The sequence below is a fragment of the Ahaetulla prasina genome, chromosome 7 (genome assembly GCF_028640845.1).
Source record: "Ahaetulla prasina isolate Xishuangbanna chromosome 7, ASM2864084v1, whole genome shotgun sequence".
NCBI classification, from domain to species: Eukaryota; Metazoa; Chordata; class Lepidosauria; order Squamata; family Colubridae; genus Ahaetulla; species Ahaetulla prasina.
Window position 1 is genome coordinate 72,619,582 of NC_080545.1, and position 22,629 is coordinate 72,642,210.

The following is a 22,629-nucleotide window of genomic DNA, read 5'->3' on the forward strand; positions in this document are numbered from 1 at the left end:
GTGCAGCAATATTTTTACTATGGCAGTTTAAAGATATTGTTACTTTTTTTGTGTGCACATTATTTTAGGTTTTGCTGTCCTCTGTCCCCACTATTCAATAATCACCACAGCTTATCTTTACATGCCTGTATGGTTCCCAGGCAGACTGTCTATAGCAGGGTGGTTAAACTGGTGGCCCATTGGCCTGATGTATCACATGCAGGCCACACCCACCTCAGTTCCGCGAAGGGAAAAAATGTCACAATATGTCACATGATGGCAACCTGACGTAGCTATTTTGACACCTCTACTCTATATATATAATGTTGAAGCCTACCTTCAACATTCAAAGCTCATATTTAAAAGCTGAGGCATAATAGTCAGACTATTTACTGAATCTGCACTACTATTAATCATCTCATAGTTCCCATCACCAATCTCTTTCCACTTATGACTGTATGACTATAACTTGTTGCTGGCAATCCTTATGATTTATATTGATATATTGATCATCAATTATGTTGTAAATGTTGTACCTTGATGAACGTATCTTTTCTTTTATGTACACTGAGAGCATATGCACCAAGACAAATTCCTTGTGTGTCCAATCACACTAGGCCAATAAAATTCTATTCTATTCTATTCTATTCTATTCTATTCTATTCTATTCTATTCTATTCTATTCTAATCATTGCAGTTGTTGGGAGCCAAGGAAAACAGAACATAAACTATACCAAGACTTCATTAAGGATTTTTCCTCATTTTGCTGAGCTTGCCATAATGACCAAATCTGTGAATCTAAATGATTAAGGCCACTGCAATAGAATCCTTTACAATTCATTTTTGCCATCATTCTTTGATGCATATAATGACATATACATCCACAAAGCAAGAAAGGATCTAAAAAATAAATTTTAATTGAGACTGCATTTTGTAGCAGACACTTATTTTGAGATTATAAAATCACTTTCTACATGTTTAAAGGGCATTCTGAATATATTCCTTTAAAGAGAAGTTTGTTCTTGGTATATATTTAATTTACTCTTTGTGGTTTTATGTTGAATTATGGGATTATAATATAAAGTCTTAAATTATGATATAACAGTGTACACATTGACTGTAACTTACAATCCGTGTATTTAACCAAAACATTTGTTCAGTCTCCTTTTTAGTACTTCCTTTCACTGAACTGTGAAACTGCTTTTTAACATTATGCTTAAAAAGCAATATTTATTGGAAATTGTTTTGAATATTATGCTCGTTCATATAGCTTTAATACCAATTATCTATTTGTAATTCTGGTCATTTGCCTCACTCACAGGATATGCCATTTAAAAAAGACGTTCCATGCAGAGATATGTAGACTGTTCTTGCATTGCTCCTCCCAATGAACAAAGAACGAGCCACAATTTATTTTTGCATGTATCTAGGCTTCTGTGTGAAGTGTTTTTGCTGGCATTGATCCTGTCAATTAGCACCAAAACCTTATATCTCATGTAGTTCCTTCCAGGAAGGCAAGCACTTAAGTAAACAAGAAAAACGTTATGTATTTTATGCATTGTATTTACAGTACATACACTTTATGTATTGTACTTCTTCATGAGTTATAATTAGGCATCACAATTCATTCTCGATAGTTGGGAAGCACAAATTAGAATTCCTAGTTCCTACCAATATGTGGAGCAGACCATTTCTTGTTTATTTAACTACAATACTCACCTTAATCAGAAAACAGAAAGATGACGAATTCTGCTATCAGCCAATGGATCTTTAATAAGCTGTGTAAATCTGTTCTCATATGTGCTGAAATGTTATATAATTATGGTAGCATGGCATGGTGACTTAAGATCAAGTCCTTCTTCAGCTATGGAAACTCAAAGGGTAGCTTTGGAGTAGTTCTTGTCCCTCAGCCAAACCTGCCTCACATGACTGCAATGAGGATAAAGTAAAACCATGTTGGAGTCCTCATGGAACAGCAGAATGTATAATCAAATACATATATAAATAATTATTTTTCTACTTTACAAAATACTTCAGTGGTATACTATATTAGGCCCAGCTTTTAATGGATGGAATGGAACATAATAAAGGTATTAGATGGTGATTTCTTTAATCAACTTCTATATATTTTTCATTCTTCAGTGTAGCTGATTTATTCTATGTCCATTTCAAACCAAAAGGCAAAGCAGAATGAAGCTTGAGTTACAGCATAAAGGCAAAACTCTGTGGACATAAACAAAAATTCTATTATATCTGTTCAGATGATTCCATGTAGTTTTCAAACAAATGTATTACCAAGCATTTTAGAAGAATATTTAGAAGAATATTACAACCATTATTTGTAGGAGGAGCAGGTAAAATTTAAGATGCCACTAGCGCCTAGCAGTATGGGAAATCTCTTTGATACCTTGGTTCCCAGAAGCTGTATTATCAGTTGTGAGTTATCTGAGAATACTGGAACTTATCTCACTAAAACAAAATATCTGCAAGGATCTGCTCCTGGCTGTCTGATACAAAGCACAAGAGATGTTGGTCACCCTTTGGGTACATAAATGGAAGGTGAATGCATAATCCAACATTAGATAATAATTTAGATGCAGAACTGATAGATAAGGGACAATTGGGGCCGTAACAGAAACAGACAGAGACATGCCAGATTAATAACAGTTTTCATTAGAGATCTTTGCAGCTGGTATATTCTAGCATCAATTAATTCAGAATTAGTCAATGGACAATAAACCATACAGATGAATAAATAGTGAGGAAAGAACTACCAGAACATTATTTTAACAATGTTGCTTATAATTGTTGTCATTATTTGGCTCGGATGTGTAAAAAGAGCCAAAGAAGACCCAATCAGCTGGGTCAGCGACTAAGTTTGCAGTACGTTTTATTACATGGAATAAATTAATATTTTATTACATGGGATAAAATATGAGTTTTATATTTTATAGACAGATTCTCATACCTAAGATTGTGGTACTAATCACATACACTCTATCAATACAAATTGGATTTTCATAGTAACAGGCATAACAGTTGCTTGATATGCTATTTTCTCAAATCATGCCTGGCCCCTTCTTAGTTCTCTTTGATAGTAGTAATAACTTTCTATATTTCCAAGGGTCTAATTTTCCATTTCTAATTATAAAGTTCATGGTGGAGAATTCACCCTGGATTGGGTTATATGTTTCAAATCAAGTATGGAAGCTTATATTTGGCAGCATAAAAATGTGCATTAGAGCATGTCTACTTTATCTATGAAACTTAAAAGTAGTCTCCATTGCCCAGTAGTCTTATTATGCTACCAGTAAGTTCAAAATAAGTAGTTTTATGGCTAATATGGGGAGAAAGGTTTTGTTTAAACCTTTCAAACAGAACTTTTCTGTTCTGTTGGTCGCTGTTTTATTACAACATGGGTCATTTTTTAAAAGGAGACATGAAGGCAATTCTCTAGTATTTGATGTGGTTTAAGACAAAAACAAATGAGATTATTATAACTAGGTCACTGACTTCTAGGGAAGTAATTGTGAAATAGTACAGTGGCCAACAACAGGACCAAGAAAGCAGTTGCTGCTCATAATACATCTAGATTAGATTAGATTAGAATTCTTTATTGGCCAAGTGTGATTGGACAAAATACATTCATTAAGAATCATAAGGTAGAACACTTAATGAACAGTCATAGGGTACTAATAAGCATAGTCCTTGACTTATGAGCACAATTAGAACTGGAATTTCAGTTGCTAAATAATGCAGTTGTTAAAGGATCATGTTAAAAAATCATCGTGATTTTTATTACCGTTTTTTGCCATGGCCATTAAATGAATCATATGTTGATCCTCAATTGACTCTGCTTGTTGGAAGTCAGCTGGGAAGGTCACAATTTGTGATCATGTGACTCCAAGATGCTGTAACCATTGTAAATGTGAGCCAGTTGCTAAGTGCTGAAATTGTGATCATGTAAGAGTGGTACAAGGATGTAATTGCAAGGATGCATCATAAGTAATTTTCTCTGAGACCATTGTATCTTCAAACCATTGTAAATTGAGGACCATCTGTGTCCACTTGTTAAGCTGCCATGACATTTTCTACCAGTACTGTAGCTTGAAATTAATGAAATAGAAAGTAGCCGTATATCCCAAAGTTTTACCAGATTTACCAAATCTATTTAAGACTTGAGATTAAGGGACGCTAGGACGTTGAGCTTGTTGATCGAAAGGTCGGCAGATCAGCGGTTCGAATCCCTAGTGCTGCCATGTAACGGAGTGAGCTCCCGTTATTTGTCCAAGCTTCTGCCAACCTAGCAGTTTTGAAAGCATGTAAAAATGCAAGTAGAAAAAATAGGGACCACCTTTGTTGGGAAGGTAACAGTGTTCCGTGCGCCTTTAGCGTTGAGTTATGCCAGCCACATGACCATGGAGACATCTTCGGACAGCGCTGGCTCTTCGGCTTTGAAACGGGGATGAGCACCGCCCCCTAGAGTCGGGAACAACTAGCATGTATGTGTGAGGGGAACCTTTACCTTTACCTGTTTAAGATTAGAAGAAAGGAATAATTTGATTCATGATTTGGAACCATCAAAAGTAATGATATATGGGCACCAGTATTCTTTGACGCTTAGGTTATTGCTTTTTAAAGGCTTGGTTACCATAGCTACACAAAACATTGTTTTATATTTCCATAGAAACAGACTGCTAATATTTCCTTTCCTCTGTTTTGTTTTTTACTTGAATAAGGGAGTCATGATAATGCATTAGACTTTTTTATATCATTTTCTTTTCTTGCAAGGGTAAAATGAAATTGCAAAAATTTGAACAAACAAGAGGAAAGGAAAGAGATAACAAACCATATATTCTTCTAATTCTGATTTTGAAAGTGGTGCTTTAAAAGGGGAAGGGCCGGAAGAAAGTTATTTCTTGAAAGATATCCTCAATTGCCATCTTTCCCAAACCTATTCACTTTTGTTTCTCCCAGTATACAGATGCTTTGAAGCTATTCTTCAGAATATTCCTACATTCTTTCTGGAATATAGGTAATGAAATAAAGCCAGTGTAGATTTTCAAGAATCCCTTAAATACAACCTCCCAAAGGAAGGTTAATTCAGTATTGAAGGAAATGTTCAAGAAATTATAGTGCATTATCTTCACTTAAACACAGAGTTCATCACATAATCCAAACAACCTTTTTCCATCCTTTTTCTTGCTACTTGTAATTGAATTTAGTTCTAATCCCCCACAACAAAAATAGTGCTTCATAATAGTAATTTCATTTTCCTCTTAACAGTTCCAGTCTCTCTAATCAATACAATCGAATTCTAAATAATTCTGTCCAATTCCATTTTTCTCTAACAAAATCAACATTGATAATCATAAACGTTTGTTCTACAGTAATGTTTTCTGCTTTGGGAATTCTGGATGGGAATTCTGGGAGTTTAAATGTGCAGATTGTAAGATTGCCAAGTTTGAAAAACTTGCTCTTTACAAAATAACTTTGTTTCAGACTGACTCTGTCTTGTTGGTAATGCACAGCTCTGCAAATTGTGGACTGCTGTACCATCACCATAGTCCTCATTGGTAATATTTCGAATACTTTTCATTTTTCAGGGGAAAATATTGTTTTTACCTATGTTGTGTCTGCGCCCCCCGAGCCAGGCCTCCTGCCAGAAAGTGACTTGGAAAGTGAGGGGGAAGGGCCGTCAGGACTTACCTCGGGAGCACCGGCTTCCCTGGCTCAGCTCCAGGAGCCAGAAGCAGACCAGGTGGAAGAGATAATGAGGCCTCTGTCCCCTGACTCTTCCCCCCCTAGGCCATGCCTGCAGACCCAGCTGATAGCAATCAGGCGTGGTTGGATCCTAGGTTTCATAGGCAGGAGAGGAGGGAACAACAGAAGCAGGGGTGGGGCAGGCCTAGAAAGTGCTGAGTCATGGAGGCACACCTCACAGGATATCAAGGCAGTGAGCACTACTGTGTCTCTTCGTAGCCGGCAAATCAACTGATTAACTAAGAGCTGAAGTGACTCACCAGCGTCGAGGGAGATATCAGAGAACTTGGCAGACGTTCGCTATTCTGCTGCCAGAGCTGATAGTGCCGGCTAATTAAGCCATCACTCGGACGGAGGCGAAGGAGGACAGAACAACCTATGCCAGGAGTGGCCTTCTGGTTTTCCCCTTTTATTCTCCAACTAGTCATTGGATCAGCATTCAGCTTATGGTATGAACATAGCAGTTCATAAACTGAAGGTGCAATCCTATGCATATTGACACTTTGAGTCAATATGCATAGGATTGCACCATTACAGTTTGTTAACTTGAAGGCACTTCCTCCTTGACAAATGTGATAGGATTACAGGATAGACTGTATAGAAACTTCAAAAAATAATGAGAAAATGAAAACTGTAAAGAATTGCGCATATTTTTTATATGAAGGTACTTGTCAGGCACAAGTAACCAGAACCACTTGTGGATAGGGTCAAATAGATATTTTATTGTTGGTCACTTATATTACAAGAAACTTTCCAAACTTCCTTCCTTCCTTGGGAAACAGAAGATATTTGATCTCTGTTTGTCCTCCCCAAAACAGATTCTATGATGAATGTCTCTTTACTCACCCCAGTGGGGCTCCTTCCTCTTCAGCTGGTGGTTCCACTATATCACTTATCACTTATCGCTTATCACTTAATGACCATTTGTTCAATGACTGTACAAAGTTATGGCAACTGAACCAATGTTATTATACCTGTACTCCAACTTATGGCCATTGCAATGCCTCTACAGGCATATGATCAAAATTCAGGCACTTTACAATCCTCCAACCATAGGGGCATTTTGACTCTCCAGGTTTCTGCCTTTTTCCCACCCTGCACTCCAATGCCTCTGCATATCCTGCTGCCCTGGACTCCAGCTGACCCTAATACCCAGACTTTGCTCTCCTTGCACTCCACTCATCTTGCTGGCCTGCTACCCCAAACTGCCTTTTGCTATCTGTTGTTAAAAAAGTGTACCTGACTCCCTTTTATAAATCCAGATTGATCATTATGAATTCTTCGCTGCAGAATCAACATTAATCTATTAGCTATTATTTTAACAAAAATCTTATAATCATTATTTAAAAGTGAGATTGGCCTATAATGATGAGGAATAATGTTAGGCAGATTGTGGTATAATTAAGTTGGGACGAAAATTTTTTAGCATATGCTTGTTTTATTTTTAACTATACCTTGTGCTCGTTCCGGGAAGTCGGGGGAGGGTTGCGAAGGAGGGGGAGGGGGGGAAAGGGGGAAAAAAATGTTGTAAAACTTTTTGAATTAAAAAAAAAAAAAAAAAAGTGTACCTGACCTGACATTCATGAGATAGATGCTTCAAAGCCTTGTGAGAAGGCTGCATCAGGGGTGAAATGCTCCCGGCTCTCCCAATTAGGTAGCGATGGCAGCTGCTGGTTCGAAGGACCGGTAGCAAAAATCTCTGGCCCCTGCTGAGCCGCACCATCAGCAGAGGTTGTTTTTTTTTTACTTTTAAAAGTTTTTCTTCAGCCTAAACATGCCTTTAAAAGTAAAAAAAAACCCTCTGATGATCGTGGGGCTGAGCAGAGATCATCAAAACCCTTTAAAAGTTTTTTTAAAAAAACCCTCTTCAGCCGAAGGGGGGGGGGAAGAAAAAAACCCAAGGTTTTAAAAGCCTCCTCTGGCGATCCCAGAAGAGTTTCCTGATCCTCACAGGCTTTTAAACTCACTTTTTAACAGCTCCCACTTACAAGAGCCTCCACCCATGCCCAGCCAATTCCCCCTCCTCACTTACCTATAATTACTGCTCTTTTCGGGCTGGCAACGCCATGCTTTCTTCAGCTACTGAAGAAAAAAAAAAGCTTGCTTTCACTTCCTGCTTTGCTGAATGAGGAATTCTGGGAGTTGAAGTCCACAATAAAATAAAATAATAAAATAAAATATTTGTGCAGCTTTCTGAGATTTGGTGTGTTTCTGTAGTGTTTCACTCTAACTACACAAACACACAAAATCTCAGAAAGCTGTATGTGGCATTGTGTGTGTGTGTGTGTGTGTATGTATGTGTGTGCGTGTGAGTCAGTTGTGTTGTGTGTGTGTAAAGTGTGAAAGTGTGGGGTTCCTGCTTGTTGCAGGGGCCGTTTTGGGTAAAGTGCAGCTGCTTTTACATTGTGTGAGTCAGTTGTGTTGTATTGTGTGTGTGTAAAGTGTGAAAGTTGGTTTTTGGTACCTCTTATTGTTTTGTATACCTTATTTATTATTTTTATTATTTATTGTTATTGGTCACGCCCATCCAGTCATCTGACCACCAAGCCATGCCCACCAATCAAGCCACGCCCACAGAACCGGTAGGGAAAAATTTTAGTTTTCACCCCTGGGCTGCATGCAATTTGGAATAGGATGCACACAACTTTGTGGGGGGGGGGGGGAAGGACCTGCCACAGCCTGCAGCTGCCTTATGAAGGGCCAGGCCAGATGTGCCTCATTGGCATCAGGAAGAAAAAGACAGTTAAGGTCAGCTGGAGGTGGCAGAGTAGGAAGCCAGCAGGACCAATGGAGCACATAGCCACAGGGCCTGTGGAAGTAGATTGGTTGGAGTTGCAGAGAAAGCAGTGCCTTACCTTATACAAGCTCAGGGCTGGGAAAGACTAAGTCAGGAATGGTCATTGGATCTGGTGGGATTCAGTTAAGGATGGCAACCAGGACTACTATTTGCTTAACAATAAAAAAATTCCAGTCCCAATTACCATTGTTAACCAGGGACTACCTGTAATTAGATGAGATTGCTCATATTTACATATAGGCAAGGGCAGCCTATATGATAATTAAACACACTCTATTTAGCATTTATTTAGCAGGGCATCTCTTTAAATGGTTGATTTTACTGATTTCACATATATCAACTTGTTTGATAGAAAGAAAATGTTAGGTGTCAAATAATTGTATATTGCAGTCAAGTATAAGTTTAATTATTTGGCTTTATTTAGAATTTCATCAATAATATATAGAATACATACCCAATGCCTTATGAACTAAATTGCTTAGTTTAATTACATTAAATAATTTACAAGATATACAGTTCAGTAACGTTAAATATATAGTTATCTTCAGTATTAATATATCTTCTTGTTTCTTTTCTATTTTCCATTGCAAAAAAATGCAGGAAAGAAAGAAAATTCAGTCCACTGGATAATGAAAATATGAACTTCGGTATAAAGATTGATAAGATATATATTAATACTCATTAGTGTTGGTGTATATTTCTTATTCACTTCATAGTTGGTTGTGTTCTGACTTTATATAGTGTGAATGCTTCAGCAAGTATCCATATTTGAGGCAGAAGTTTGTTTTTCTTAATCATCTTGAAATTAATTTCTATTACCTTTAAGTTATTGAAGACTAACCACTGTGCAATACTATTTCTGCCATCATTAATCTTACTGACTGGCTGCATTTATTACAAATCATTTCCTAGTATTATCCTCCTACCTAAGTTGTAGAACTGCCTGTGTCAACTTCAATAATGCATTTTGTTAGCAATATCCTTTCTTATACTTTAATTTGTTGTGAGTGGCATTTTCCTACTGAAGCTCATAGATCTTCATTTAATGGACAGTTAGGTAGCAATCTTCCATTCTTCCTGTGCATACAATCATTTTAGAATCTCATATTAGACTTAGATGGACATGCTGTGGGAGATAAGTATCAGTGGAGGGGTTGTTGAAATGCCAATTTCATCTCTAGCATGGGAAGCAAGGGGAGAGCAATTCAAAGACTTAGCAGTGGAAAACAGCTAATTTATTTACTTAGCACTTATTCACTACTCCTGTGGGTTTGATATAGCTATTGCATTAGACTTTTTTTTTTACAAAAATATCAAGTTTCCCTGATCCATAAATAGTAAGATATGCACTACGGGAGTATATCAAAGTAGAGACACATGATCAATTCAATATTTGCAAATTTCAACATGAACGCATTTGACCCTCACCTCCTAGATTAGTATACTGATCAGAACGTATAGCATTTTATGCTTCTCCAAAATGCATACTTTCATTAATTACATTGGAAAAAAATGCATTGTTTGTTTTAGACTTGTGAAGTTTCACTGTTGATCGAGACATTGGATGCCTGTTGATTGTTTGGTAATCATGTTTAGGAATAGACAGATTTGGATGCACTTTTGTGCAGATTCTTTAAAATCTTCATATTAATTCAGTAAACAAGAAAAAATGGGTTCATAAGTAACTGATTTGAAGTGGTTATATATTACAGCTTTAGTGAAAATAGTAATTGTGCTGTTTTCCTAATAGGTTAGTGTTTTGTTTATGTAATGCACAGTTAAAAAAAACACTTTCCCCTCTCAAAATAATGTTTCATTTTCTAGGAGCACAGATAATGATGCTAATAGTTTCCAAGGTCAGTTTGATGATCTTATGTGTTTTCAAATTCCCCATCCCTGACAGTTCTCCACCACTTAGTTTGTTTGTTTGTTTTAGACTTGTGAAGTTTCACTGTTGATCGAGACATTGGATGCCTGTTGATTGTTTGGTAATCATGTTTAGGAATAGACAGATTTGGATTCAGATCTGTAGATCTCAACTCACACTGTAGCTATCAATTCTAACTGATCTTCAAGGATAGTCCCATATTGAGCATGTTGCAATAATCCAATTTAGAGGTGATCAAGCTGAAGTGATCAAGCTTCCCTGTCTAGAATAACATGATCCATGTGCCAGATAGAGTTCTGCAAAACCCTCCTGAGCACCTTAACTATTACTTGCATTGATCAAATGCAAGTATTTTTTTCATAAGAAAAAAAGAAGAAAGCAAATGTTTCATCCCCAACTATTTTCTTCCATCAAATCCAAAAGGCTCTTACAATAGAAGTAAAATCTGTATAGGGAAGTACAAGCCCCTCTGGGGTTACAGATAGAATATCACTGGACTCTGTTGATTTCCAGACCCACAGTTAACTTTATATTTTTGGGATTGAGACTGACTACCCTCTTTCCCTGAAAATAAGACAGTGTCTTATTTTCTTTTGACCCCAAAAATATGACCTTGGCCTTATTATTGGGGGGTCCAGCAGAAAGAGGCGCCATCAAGCCCCATCCCTTCTATAGGGGGGATGTGAGTGGCCCAAGGCGCCAAGCCATATGAGCACCTGTTCCCTCCCCTACTTGTGTGCCTCCTAGGCCTTACCATGTCAATGTGGGCAAAGCCAGTGAGCACCTGTCTGGAAGCCGCTGGAAACAGAGAAGACGCTGGTCATGCCAGCCGCCTGCTGCCAAGTCTTCTGGGAGCCGGGGCAGAGGGTCTTCCAGTAGCTGGGGCAGAGAGGCGGCGAAGGGCGAAGGGAGCTCCAGCCCTACATGGGGAGACCGCGCCACCGCTTCTGCCATCTGAGCACTGAGGATGGCTTCCTCTGCAGCTTCCAAAACCCGGCTGGAAGCCAAGAAGAGACCAATTGGGCCAGCTGCCTGCTGTCAAGTCTTCCAGGAGCTGGGGCAGCCCCGCTCTATGGTTCCAACTCCATGAGGCTGCCCCGGCTCCCGGAAGACTCGGTCTCCCCATGTGGGGAGGCAGATCCCTTCACCCTTCGCCGCCTCTCTGCCCCAGCTGCCAAAAAACTCTCTGCCCTGGCTCCCGGAAGACTTGGAAGCAGTCGGCTGGCCCAATCAGCATCTTCTCTATTTCCAGCGGCTTCCAAACCGCAGGGGAAGCCATCCTCAATGCTGGGTGAGTACCACATGACAAGAAATGTTGGGCGGCTGCTCTCTTGCGAGCAGGTCAGTTTGCAGGTGAGGGGGATGGATGGCTGAATGGATAGGAGGTGGGTGAGCGCCAAGAACACTGGGGGAAAGAGAATGAGAGGCAGCTCTGGATCAGCTCAGCTGATCCGCAAGTCACAATTAAGAGGCCCAGCTGCCATTAGCTGACTAGGGAAGGGAAGGGCTGCCTCCTGTGCTGGCCATGTCCATCCCTTCACTAGGGCTTATTTTCAGGGCAGAGCATATATTTACACCCACCCCAAAAATCAGGCTTGGCCTTATTTTTGGGACATGTCCTATTTTTGGGGAAACACGGTATTTATTCTCATTCAGACCTTAACAACCTCCAGTCACTAGGACAGAATTTCAGCTGAATCTACTTGTCACTCGAATGAAATACATAGCTGAGTACACTGGTGATCCCATGGTGGACATAGCATAACCTTCACCAGAATTAATTTCTTCCTGATGTCATGGAGTATTTCCACAATGTTATTTCTACTCATTTTATTTTCTATCTATTTATTTATTTATTTATTCGAATTTTTATACTGCCCTATCTCCCGAAGGACTCAGGGCGGTGTACAGCCAAATAAAAACATAAGAATAATACAAGTAAAAACAACAATTAAAAAACTTATTAATTAGGCCGAAATTAAAATATCACTAAAATAATATAAAACCCCATTAAAACTAAATTTAAAACTAAAAACCCTAGGCTAGCCCTGCGCAAATAAATAGATGTGTCTTAAGCTCGCGGCGGAAGGTTCGGAGGTCAGGAAGTTGGCGCAGCCCTGGGGGAAGCTCGTTCCAGAGGTGGGAGCCCCCACAGAGAAAGCCCTTTCTCTGGGTGTTGCCAGTCGGCACTGCCTGGCGGACGGCACCCTAAGGAGTCCCTCTCTGTGAGAGCGTACGGGTCGGTGGGAGGCAATCGGTGGCAGTAGGCCATATTCAGTTATGACTAGCAATCTGAATTTAGGCAATGTGTACCTTTTCCCTTGTTGTACTTACCTAATATAGACAATTATTAAACACTTTTCTTCCACAGTCTTTTGGGATCTGTAAAAAGTTCCCTCATTTGTTCTCTAATTTTAGCTGAAGTTAAGAGTCATCACTTCTTTAAGCAGATTCAATAATGCTCTTTCTTCCTTTTCTTGCTTGAGGAAGTTCTTAAATACTGTATAAGGTCCTTCTTGCTTTAGCGCAAGCAGTGAGTTGAATTAAATTAAAAGCAATTAGCACTTCAATAACTGTCAGTTGCTATTCATTCTCTTAATGAAGATGTAATTAGTACTAATGATGGAAGAAAAGAGCTGGGGACAAAACCTTTGCTTCCTTTTTTCCTAATGAAAAAAAGTTGAAATCAAATATTGTGATTTAAAAAATAAAGGGTTATAAACCTGTACACATTGTGTTCTTCTGCATTTAGAAGAATTTTGTTTGAATATTTTAGTTAAAACATTAGAGCACGGGTGTCAAATTTGCAACGGCACATTGTCTTCATGTAACATATCGTGACTTTTTCCCCCTTTGCTAAACCAGGAGTGGTCATAAGTTACTAATAAGCAATCAAATCATACTAGGAAACAAATAAAACAATATAAATTGTAAAGATAGAAGCAACATGGTTATAGTCGTAAGTGGGAAGAGATAGATACTAGGAAGGAAGAGAAGAATAACAGTAATACAGTCTTAGTAAATTATTTGACAGTGTTGTGGGAATTAGTTGTTAAGCAGAGTGATGGCATTCGGGAAAAAACTGTCTTTGTGCCTAGTTGTTTTGGTGTGCAGTGCCTATAGCATCGTTTTGAGGGTAGAAATTGAAACAATTTATGCCCAGGATGTGAGGGGTCTGTAGATATTTTCAGAGCCCTCTTTTTGACTTGTGCAGTATACAGGTCCTCAATGGAAGGCAGGTTGGTAGCAATTATTTTTTCTGCAGTTCTAATTATCCGTTGAAGTCTGTGTCTGTCTTGCTGGGTTGTAGAGCCAAACCAGACAGTTATAGAGGTGCAGATACAGACTCAATAATTCCTCTGTAGGAATCAGCAGCACTTTGGCAGTTTGAACATTCTTTGTTGTGCTTTTTTGATGATGTTTTTGATGTTAGGTGTACATTTTAAGTCTTGAGATGTGATATAGGGTAGAAAAGTGAAGGTCTCTACTGTTGATACTGTATTGTAAGAGATGGTAGTATAGGAGGGTTTCTCCTAAAATCTACCACCATTTCTACGGTTTTGAGTGTATTTAGTTCAAGATTGTTCTGATTGCACCACAAGGCTATTTATTCAACCGCCCGCCTTTATGCAGATTCATCGTTATCTCGAATGAGACCAATCACTGTTGTATCATCTGCAAACTTCAGTACTTTAACAGAAGGATCTTTTGAGATGCAGTCATTGGTATGTAGAGAAAAGAGGAGAGACCACACAGCCCTAGGGGGCTCCTGTGCTAATTGTACAGGTATCTGATGTGATTTTGCCAGCTTCACCTGTTGCTTCCTGTCTGCTAGGAAGCTTATGATCCATTTACAAGTGTGGTCAAGTACAGCTAGCTGATTTAGTTTAGTTAGAAGAATATCTGAAATGATGTTATTGAATGCTGAGCTGAAGTCTACAAAGAGGACCCTTGCATAAGTCTTTGGAGATTCAAGATGTTGTAGGATGTAGTGCAGAGTCATATTAACAGCATCATCTGTCAATCTATTTGCTCAGTAGGCAAATTGCAAAGGGTTGAACAGCAGGTCCATGATGGTTTTCAGGTGGGCCAGCACTAGCCTTTCAACGGTTTTATAACTACAGATGTTAGAACAGCTGGTCTGAAGTCATTCAGTTCCTTGATGGAGGGTTCCTTCGGCACTGGGATAATAGTAGAGTGTTTGAAGCAAGAAGGAACATAGCACATCTCTAGTGATGATGCAGGTGAAGATGGGGATTAGTTGTCAGCACAAACTTTTAAGCAAGAAGGAGTTATCTTGTCTGGGCCTGGTGCTTTTCCTGGTCTTTGTCTGTGAAACAGATCTTGCACCTCATTCTCTCTAATCACCAAAGGCGGTGGGCTTGATGGGATGGAGTCAGTTGTAGGAGGCTTGGCTGTTGTAGGTGTGTCTGAGATGGGGATTGTGGAGATGGGTGGCAGTAGTTTTCTCTCAAACCTACAGTAAAACACATTCAGGTCATCTGCTAGTTGTTGATTTCCTTCAGCATGGGAAGGAGGTTTGCTGTAACCGGTGATATTCCTTAGCTTTTCGGAGGAGCTTCTTTTTGCTGCTCTGATCTCTTGTTAATATGTTTCTGGCCTGATTGTACAGCATTTTCTCGCCTTTTCTGTAGGCTTCCTCTTTGGTACGAATCAGCCTTTTAAAATAGGTGAAGTCAAGGATAGGCATAGCAGAGATTCCAGGGACACTCTTTATTGTTGCAGAATATTGTTTGTTTGTTTGTTTTTTATTGTTCTAGAATAAAAGAACCTTGAAAGCCTGCTAGAATTTCTTTCCATTTCAACTTAGTCCAAACAAAATCTGGGTGGAATTATTTGGAGCTTCTTATGTTTTCCCCCTTTTAAACACTGTTTCTGCCAGAATTTCCCCCTAGTTTTCTTATTCCTTCTCCATTTCCAAGACCAGATTATTAGCTAAGAATAAAATTGTACCCAAGTTATCTTTTTCTTTGAGAAAAAAAAATCCAATGTATCAAAATGAATGAGAGACTAATATTGGGCCAACATTTAGAGTTCGATTAAAACCAGGATTGTTTCTGCTTACTGATTACTGTATTGAAAGAATATGTTATTTTAAGCTAAAATAACTTGTAGTTATACTTTTTGGTTATTTTTTTAAACCCTATTGCTGGAGGGCTTAAAATGTATTTGTCTAAAATATAACACTAGAAGAAAGTACTGTAGCAGAGATCTTACTCAACACCATTTTAATTGCTATGCTCATGAAACTAGATATAAGGTCTTATTATGAAATACTTAATGTGAGAACTCAGTTCTGTTTTGAAGATCTATATTTGGAATTTCAGAATGGTTCAGAAGAATCTACATCTTAATTTTATGAATTAATGTAATTTTGCTTTAGATCAACTCTGCCCCCAAAGAGATTCTGCAGATTGTAATAGTAAATCTTGAAAATTGACCCTGGAAAGGTGAGACTATGACAGTAACTATTTTGTTCTTTCATGTAGCATTGGTAGGATGCTATACAAGAATATGGCCAGAGTTTGCAGCTTTATGATTACATTCCCTTAAAAGATACAAAATAAACAGGGTGCGCATGGGTGAGATTACAAGCAATAACCAAGAAAGAGAAAAAATACTAGAAGTATTTATTACCCTTACTTTTTCTCATTTTATGCTCAGTTGGAGAAAATTCACCTTCTGCTGCAATACCGCTCAAAATAATAGTATAGTAAGTTATATAAGCAATGTCTCTCTAAGGAACCAGTGGTATTTCAGGGATATTAATGAATTAATTAGCACAAAACCTGAATGGATTATTACTCACATTTTGTGGCAGGAAAAGAAGTAGACTAAGGCATCCATTAAAATAAAATAATAATGGAAAATTATTACTAAAGTAAAAATAATATTGTATAGCAAAGTAAGCAGTGTAAGGGGAGAAATTCCTATTCCCACCACAATGCACTAAAATTCTATACTGTGAAATATTTTCCATTCCAGAAGTGAGGAAATCTTGTCTCCTTTTTTAGAGTGCTAAACTTACTGAATGTATAGCTTATTTTTTGTTTTTTATATTTCACTGCAAATTCATCTTTAATTGTCCATCCACAATCAAGTAATACAGCACTAACGTACTACTTATCTTTGCAATGCTTTATAGGCCTTATCTAATTTTTACCAGTACCTCTACAATTTATGACAGTAATATAACTCTTTCCCATCCCCCAAATGTATTTGCTGTATTTGCAAAATGAAATGAAAATAAAGGCAATATGATTTGTTTGGGGAGTTCAGTTCTGATATCTATAAATATGCAGAATTAAACTTGACTCGATCTGTTCTTTTCTGTTAAAACCTCAGTGACAGGATTAAATGAAATTTCCTGTCATTCCCTTGGCCTTGAGAAAATGCTGATGGAATATTCATCACTCAATCTCCTGGAAGTGTTCCTTTCTGATCATGCTAATTGGTGAGCAATTGCACACTCTGTGAAATGCTGAAACCTTTTCAAATCAGTACAGCTGGGGCAGAAAGTAGATGATTTTTTTAAAAAAGGAATAAAAATAAAAGGTAATTATAGTATACTTTCTATATATATGTACTGTAAAGTAAATCCTACCATTGACATCTGAAATGAAAACGGTTAATAGTTCATTTTGTGTGACACTTTTTATGATGTTGCAAAGCAATTCCCTGTTTGTTTTATAAGTTAAGTTAACCTAGTACTTTTATATATATATATTTTATATATATATAAAAGTTGTCAAGTTTTTCTTTCCCGTGTGGCCAGATTATGATATCATAATCTGGCCACACGGGAAAGAAAAACTTGACAACTTCCTCACACACCTCAATAGCCTACACCCCAAAATACAGTTCACCATGGAAACAGAAGTTAATAACCAACTTCCCTTCCTGGATGTCTTAGTCTACAGAAAACCCAATGGCTCCCTAGGACACACCATCTACCAGAAGAAAACACACACAAACCGCTATCTGCACGCACTCTCACACCACCACCCAGCACAGATCAACTCCGTAGCCAAGACACTCATCTCCAGAACAAAATGCTTAGCTGATGAACAACACCTAAAACCCGAACTAGACACTCTCACTAACGTACTAACATCCAATGGATTCCAAAGAAATAAGATTACCAAGCTAATCCAAAAGAACCCCCCACTAAAATCCAAGACAGAGAACAAGAAAACGGCACAGCCCTCCTCCCATATATAAAAGGCACCACAGACAGAATCAGCAAGATCCTCCACAAACACAACATCAAGACAGCATTCTGCACAAACAGAAAAATATCCACCATCCTAAGAAACCCCAAAGACAAAATTGAGTTAGAAAATCAAGGAGTATATGAAATCCCATGCACCGCCTGCCCCACCACATACATTGGACAAACCAACAGAAGAATAAGAGCACGCATTGAAGAACACAAGAACTCATTCAAAAAAGAGGAACCAACTTCTTCCCTGGTCCAACACTTTAAAGTCACAGGACATGATATTGACTTTAAAAAGACCAGAACTATCGCCAAAACTGAACACTTTAACAACAGAATAATCAGAGAAGCCATTGAGATAGAAAAACGCCCACACAGCATGAACAAACGAGATGACACCTCCCGCCTACCAGCCATTTGGAAACCCGCCCTGATTGACAAACGAGTCCCTAACACGAGGAATGACACCAGACCCACACTCACAAGGTCCACACAGGATGTCACCACCACACATCCACCCAGAAAGCAGACCCAAACCCACACTGATCATAAAGCACGACCAAGGACCAGAAGCCAGACCGCAGCTGCAACATTAGCCATTTCAAACCCCTCCAATCCATTCATGCAGCAGACTGACACCCACTATGAAGATGTAGCACGACCACAAAGCCAAACAACAGCTATGCAGCTCACCAGCTCAAATCCCCCTGCAGCACAGACTAGACTGAGCACAACCAAGCCCCCACCAACACAGGACACACCCCCATCCAATCAGAGCACAGCCAAGCTCCCACCCAATCAGTTCAAACCCCCACTAGCAGTTAAAAGGAAGAAACAGCTGCGATCACACATTGCTCCCAGAAGCACGAAGCTGAAGCCTGAAGATGATGAATGAGACTTCACGAAACGTCGCCAAGACACTTCCAATTTTACGGGAGAAAACCCAACAACCAAAGACCTATATACAAACACCCGTGAAAACCTCAGAAAACATATATATATATATATATATATATATATATATATATATATATATATATATATATATATATATATATATATATATATATATATATATATATATATATATAATTTTTATTTCCATTTTCCAACATCATATTCATGTGCAAACTATTATCCATCATTAATCATTAATTTTCATTTATTACTGATTCAGGCCTGCCCGATTGCCACTTCCTTTCTTCACAACGTCCCTCTCTACCCTCTACTACTTTCACATCCTTCATCTCCTTCACTTTACTACTTCCTCTCCTCCGTTTCCTCTCCTCCCTTCTTACCTTATCTAACCTTCTTATTCCCCTCCTCCTTCTCTACTCTTTCCTACCTACTTTCTTCCCTCCTTCTACTTCTCTCTCCTTTTCTTTCTGAAATGGCAGTCGAGCATCCCCAATATCATTTGAAAATTTTATTTTCATATCTTCAAAAATTACTGTACATTAATAATCAATCCATGTATCATTTCCCCCCCTTCCCCCCCTCCTCCCCCTTCCCCCCCCCAGACTTTCCAAAATATACATAACCTCCCAGCTTTAAAAATTTAAAACTTTAGATCCCCTCACAATAAAAATAAAGAGTTAGGAAAGAATAATAAAAAGAAAAAAAGAAAAGAAGCAATACCAACTTCACATATTACTTCTTCTTACAGTCCATTTTTAAAATTAATCCATCTTCTCAAATTCAATTTTTTTTCCACTTGTATATTCCTTCAAATTTCATAAGTCCATTTCTCAAATTACAGTCCATCTTCTCGAACTCAAATTTTCATCACTTATATATTTCTTCAGTTGCCATAACATTTAATGTCCGTTCTTCTTAGAGTCCATTTTAAAAATTAGTCCATCTTCTAAAATTCAAATTTTTTTTCACCCACTTGTATATTCTTTCAAATTTCATAAGTCCATTTCTTAAATTACAATCCAGCTTCTCAAATTCAAATTTTCATCACTTATATATTTCTTCAATTGTCATAACATTTAATATCCAATCTTCCAATACTACTCAATTAAAACAAATAATCATTTAAACTACATCCACAATATAACAGTAAACAGTTAAAATCATTACATCCACATTATCTAAATTCATAAATTTCACTTTCCATCCGTCACAATTAAATAATATCATCCCATAGATTTATACCATACAAATATCAAATAATAAAAATCCTATAATTTATATCCTAAATAAATCAATTCCAAAAATTAACCATAATCATCATATTCACATCTTAAACATTCCTCCCCTCTCCCATTCTATTTTCCATGATTTCCAAACCAATTAACTTAGCATCTAACAACAAAGGATTCCCACTCTTTAAAACATTAATATAAAAATGTCTCGCTTTCATAACTGAATTAAGAAAATACTTTCTGCCTCTAAAATTCACTGACAAACCCATTGGAACTTCCCATCTAAAATATATCTGATGTTTCTTAAACTCATCCACTAAAAAAGCAAATTCTCTTCTCTTCTCTTAACGTTTTAGGAGGAATTTCCTTCATCATTTTTATATCTTGTCCCAATATTTGAAATTTATTTTTATAAAAGGCTTGCAAAATTTCATACCTAACCTTTTTAGTTGTAAAATAAATAACCACATCCCTCGGTACTCTATTTTGTCTTGCCCACCAAGAATTAACACGATAAATTCTTTCAATATTAATCTCAAAATCTTCCGGCTCCACACCCTTTATCTGAGCAAAGGCTTGCGTAAAAATCTCTTTTAAATTTTCCTTCCTATTTTGCTTCAAACCCCTCACCCTTATAGCATATTCCATTAATCTATATTGTAATATTACTCTTTCTTCATCTGCCCTATCTACCTTTGCCTGTATATCTTCCATCTTATTATCTAAGTTCCAATTGTTTTGATTTTTTTGAATTTCCTCTATTTTCCTTTGCAACTCTAAATTAGCTTTATTAATTTCTGCAAGATCATTAACCTAGTACTTTTAAGGTACCGTATTTTTCAGACTATAAGACGCACCTTAATTTGGGGGGAGGAAAACAAGAAAAAAAGAATTCTGCCTCTGCCTACCAGCATCAGGATCAGCAGCGTCCTCACTTCCACTCAGATTTTGATAACAAGTAGCACAGATATTTTTATCTGTTTAAAACAAATCCTATCACTCTACACACATTTAACTGGAGTGGGTGGGGTGGGAGATGAATTTCATGGGGGCAGAAGTGGGACTTGGCACCAAAGGCTCCACTCTCAAGATGCCCCCGTCTTCCTACCTATAGCTGTAGGCGTTGAAAGCCTGGCTTTCTCACAGCAAGGCCCGATAGAGAAGCAGCACTTCAGTCCTCCCGGATGCTGCCATCTCATAAACACAGTGCCGGGTTTCCTGGCAAGCCCCCTGCGTCTCTGCTGCCTTGGTTGGAGCCTGATTCCAGAAGTGGCCCAGGGAAGCGCAGAGGTTGGGACTCGGTTGGCAGAGCAAGTACTGTACAGGAGGTGTAAGGCAAGACGCTGCGACCCAAAAACAGTATTGCTGCAATTTCCGCCGCCTGGAACTTCCCGAAAACATGATGCTCTTTTTTTGCCTCTGTAAGCCCCATTTTTGGAATAAGGGAGGAAAATGTTTTCAGGTGGCAGCGCCTTGCCTTACGCCCCATGCGCTGCCGCCTGAAAACACTTTCCTCCCCGATTCCGAAAATGGGGCATGTGACAGACACTGCCACCCGAAAACAATTTTCAACCTCTTTTACGGGGGGTGGGAGGGGGGAAATGTGTCTTATAGTCCGAAAAAATATAGTATTTTCTTTTGCCAAAATTCCCTGCCTGCATAAATGACAATTCTAGTGGAATACATCTAGTGCAGCAGTTCTCAACCTATGGGTTGGGACCCCGTTGGGGGTTGAATGACGATTTGCCAGGGGTCGCCTAAGACCATCGGAAATATGGGAAGTATACTTGCGAGTTGAAGAATCGCGCTCCAATGGTTGACTTCACAAGCCAGCTGCAGGCTCTTCAAATCGCTAGCCGAATTCGGCTTCAGGCATGATCAATTAAAAAAGAGAGAAATCTTTGCTCTGATGTCTCCCTCTCAAGCCAGCTGCAATCACTCCCAATCGCTAGCCTAATCTGGCTTCAGGCGCGATAAACTTAATAGGGGAGGAGTCTCCGCTTTAATACCTCCGTCCTCAAGGCAATCACAAGCATTTCAGATCACTAGCCAATATGGCTTCAGGCGCGATAAATTCAAAACAAAAATAATTTTACAGTTGGGGGTCATCACATCATGGGGAATTGTATTAAAGGGGTCGCCACATCATGGGGAATTGTATTAAAGGGGTCGCAGCACTATAAAGGTTGAGAACCACTGATCTAGTGGAATATACTTGTTTGGGAAGGTTGAGTTAAGATAAATGGAGACCAATATTAGATTCCATTCATTACTATTTGTTCACCAGCTCTACTTGTCTTACAATAATTTGAGGAAACTCTAGAATTGGTACAGGATTCTGAAATGCACTTGAAAAAATAATTGCCTCAGCTATATGAGTTTACGCACATGATTAAACATGATTGCATGTTGAAAACCAGGATTAAGACTTCTGTTTAGTCAGGAATTGTCTTTGGAGCCTTAAGCCAGACCTCACTGTGTCATTCGCAGACACCTTGATGTCTAAGTCATTATTGACCCAGGTTTTAGATACTTTCAAGCTCAACCAGCTACCTGTTGTTCAGATATTCTTCTTCTCTCTTTTAAGTTGGCAGAAATGCAGCTGGACAGGTTTTTTTTCCTTTTCTTTTTTACTTAATTCATTTCATCACTCCTACTACAACTGCCACCCCAATCTTGTTTTGCCTTGAGCTTGCCAGTCGGTTTGGAGGAATATTATGTTCTATAAAGTAGATGATGAATTTTAGCCAGCTAGGATCCATCATTCTTCCATTCAAGAGACAGTTATTTTGAACAATTGCATACAGGCAAC

The 22,629-nt window shown here is 38.4% G+C and overlaps 1 protein-coding gene and 1 long non-coding RNA gene across 3 annotated transcripts in view; one reads left to right on the forward strand and one right to left on the reverse strand.

The window, feature by feature from the left end:
• The window catches only part of LARGE1 (LARGE xylosyl- and glucuronyltransferase 1), a 398,885-nt gene that overhangs the window by 245,875 nt on the left and 130,381 nt on the right, over positions 1-22,629 (forward strand). The gene's annotated exons all lie outside the window — the stretch shown is intronic.
• On the reverse strand, positions 2,065-7,807 carry LOC131202118 (uncharacterized). The gene is made up of 3 exons (XR_009156064.1): positions 7,775-7,807; positions 4,334-4,510; positions 2,065-2,202 (listed from the first exon to the last, which is right to left on the reverse strand). It is a non-coding gene; the product is annotated as an uncharacterized LOC131202118 (long non-coding RNA).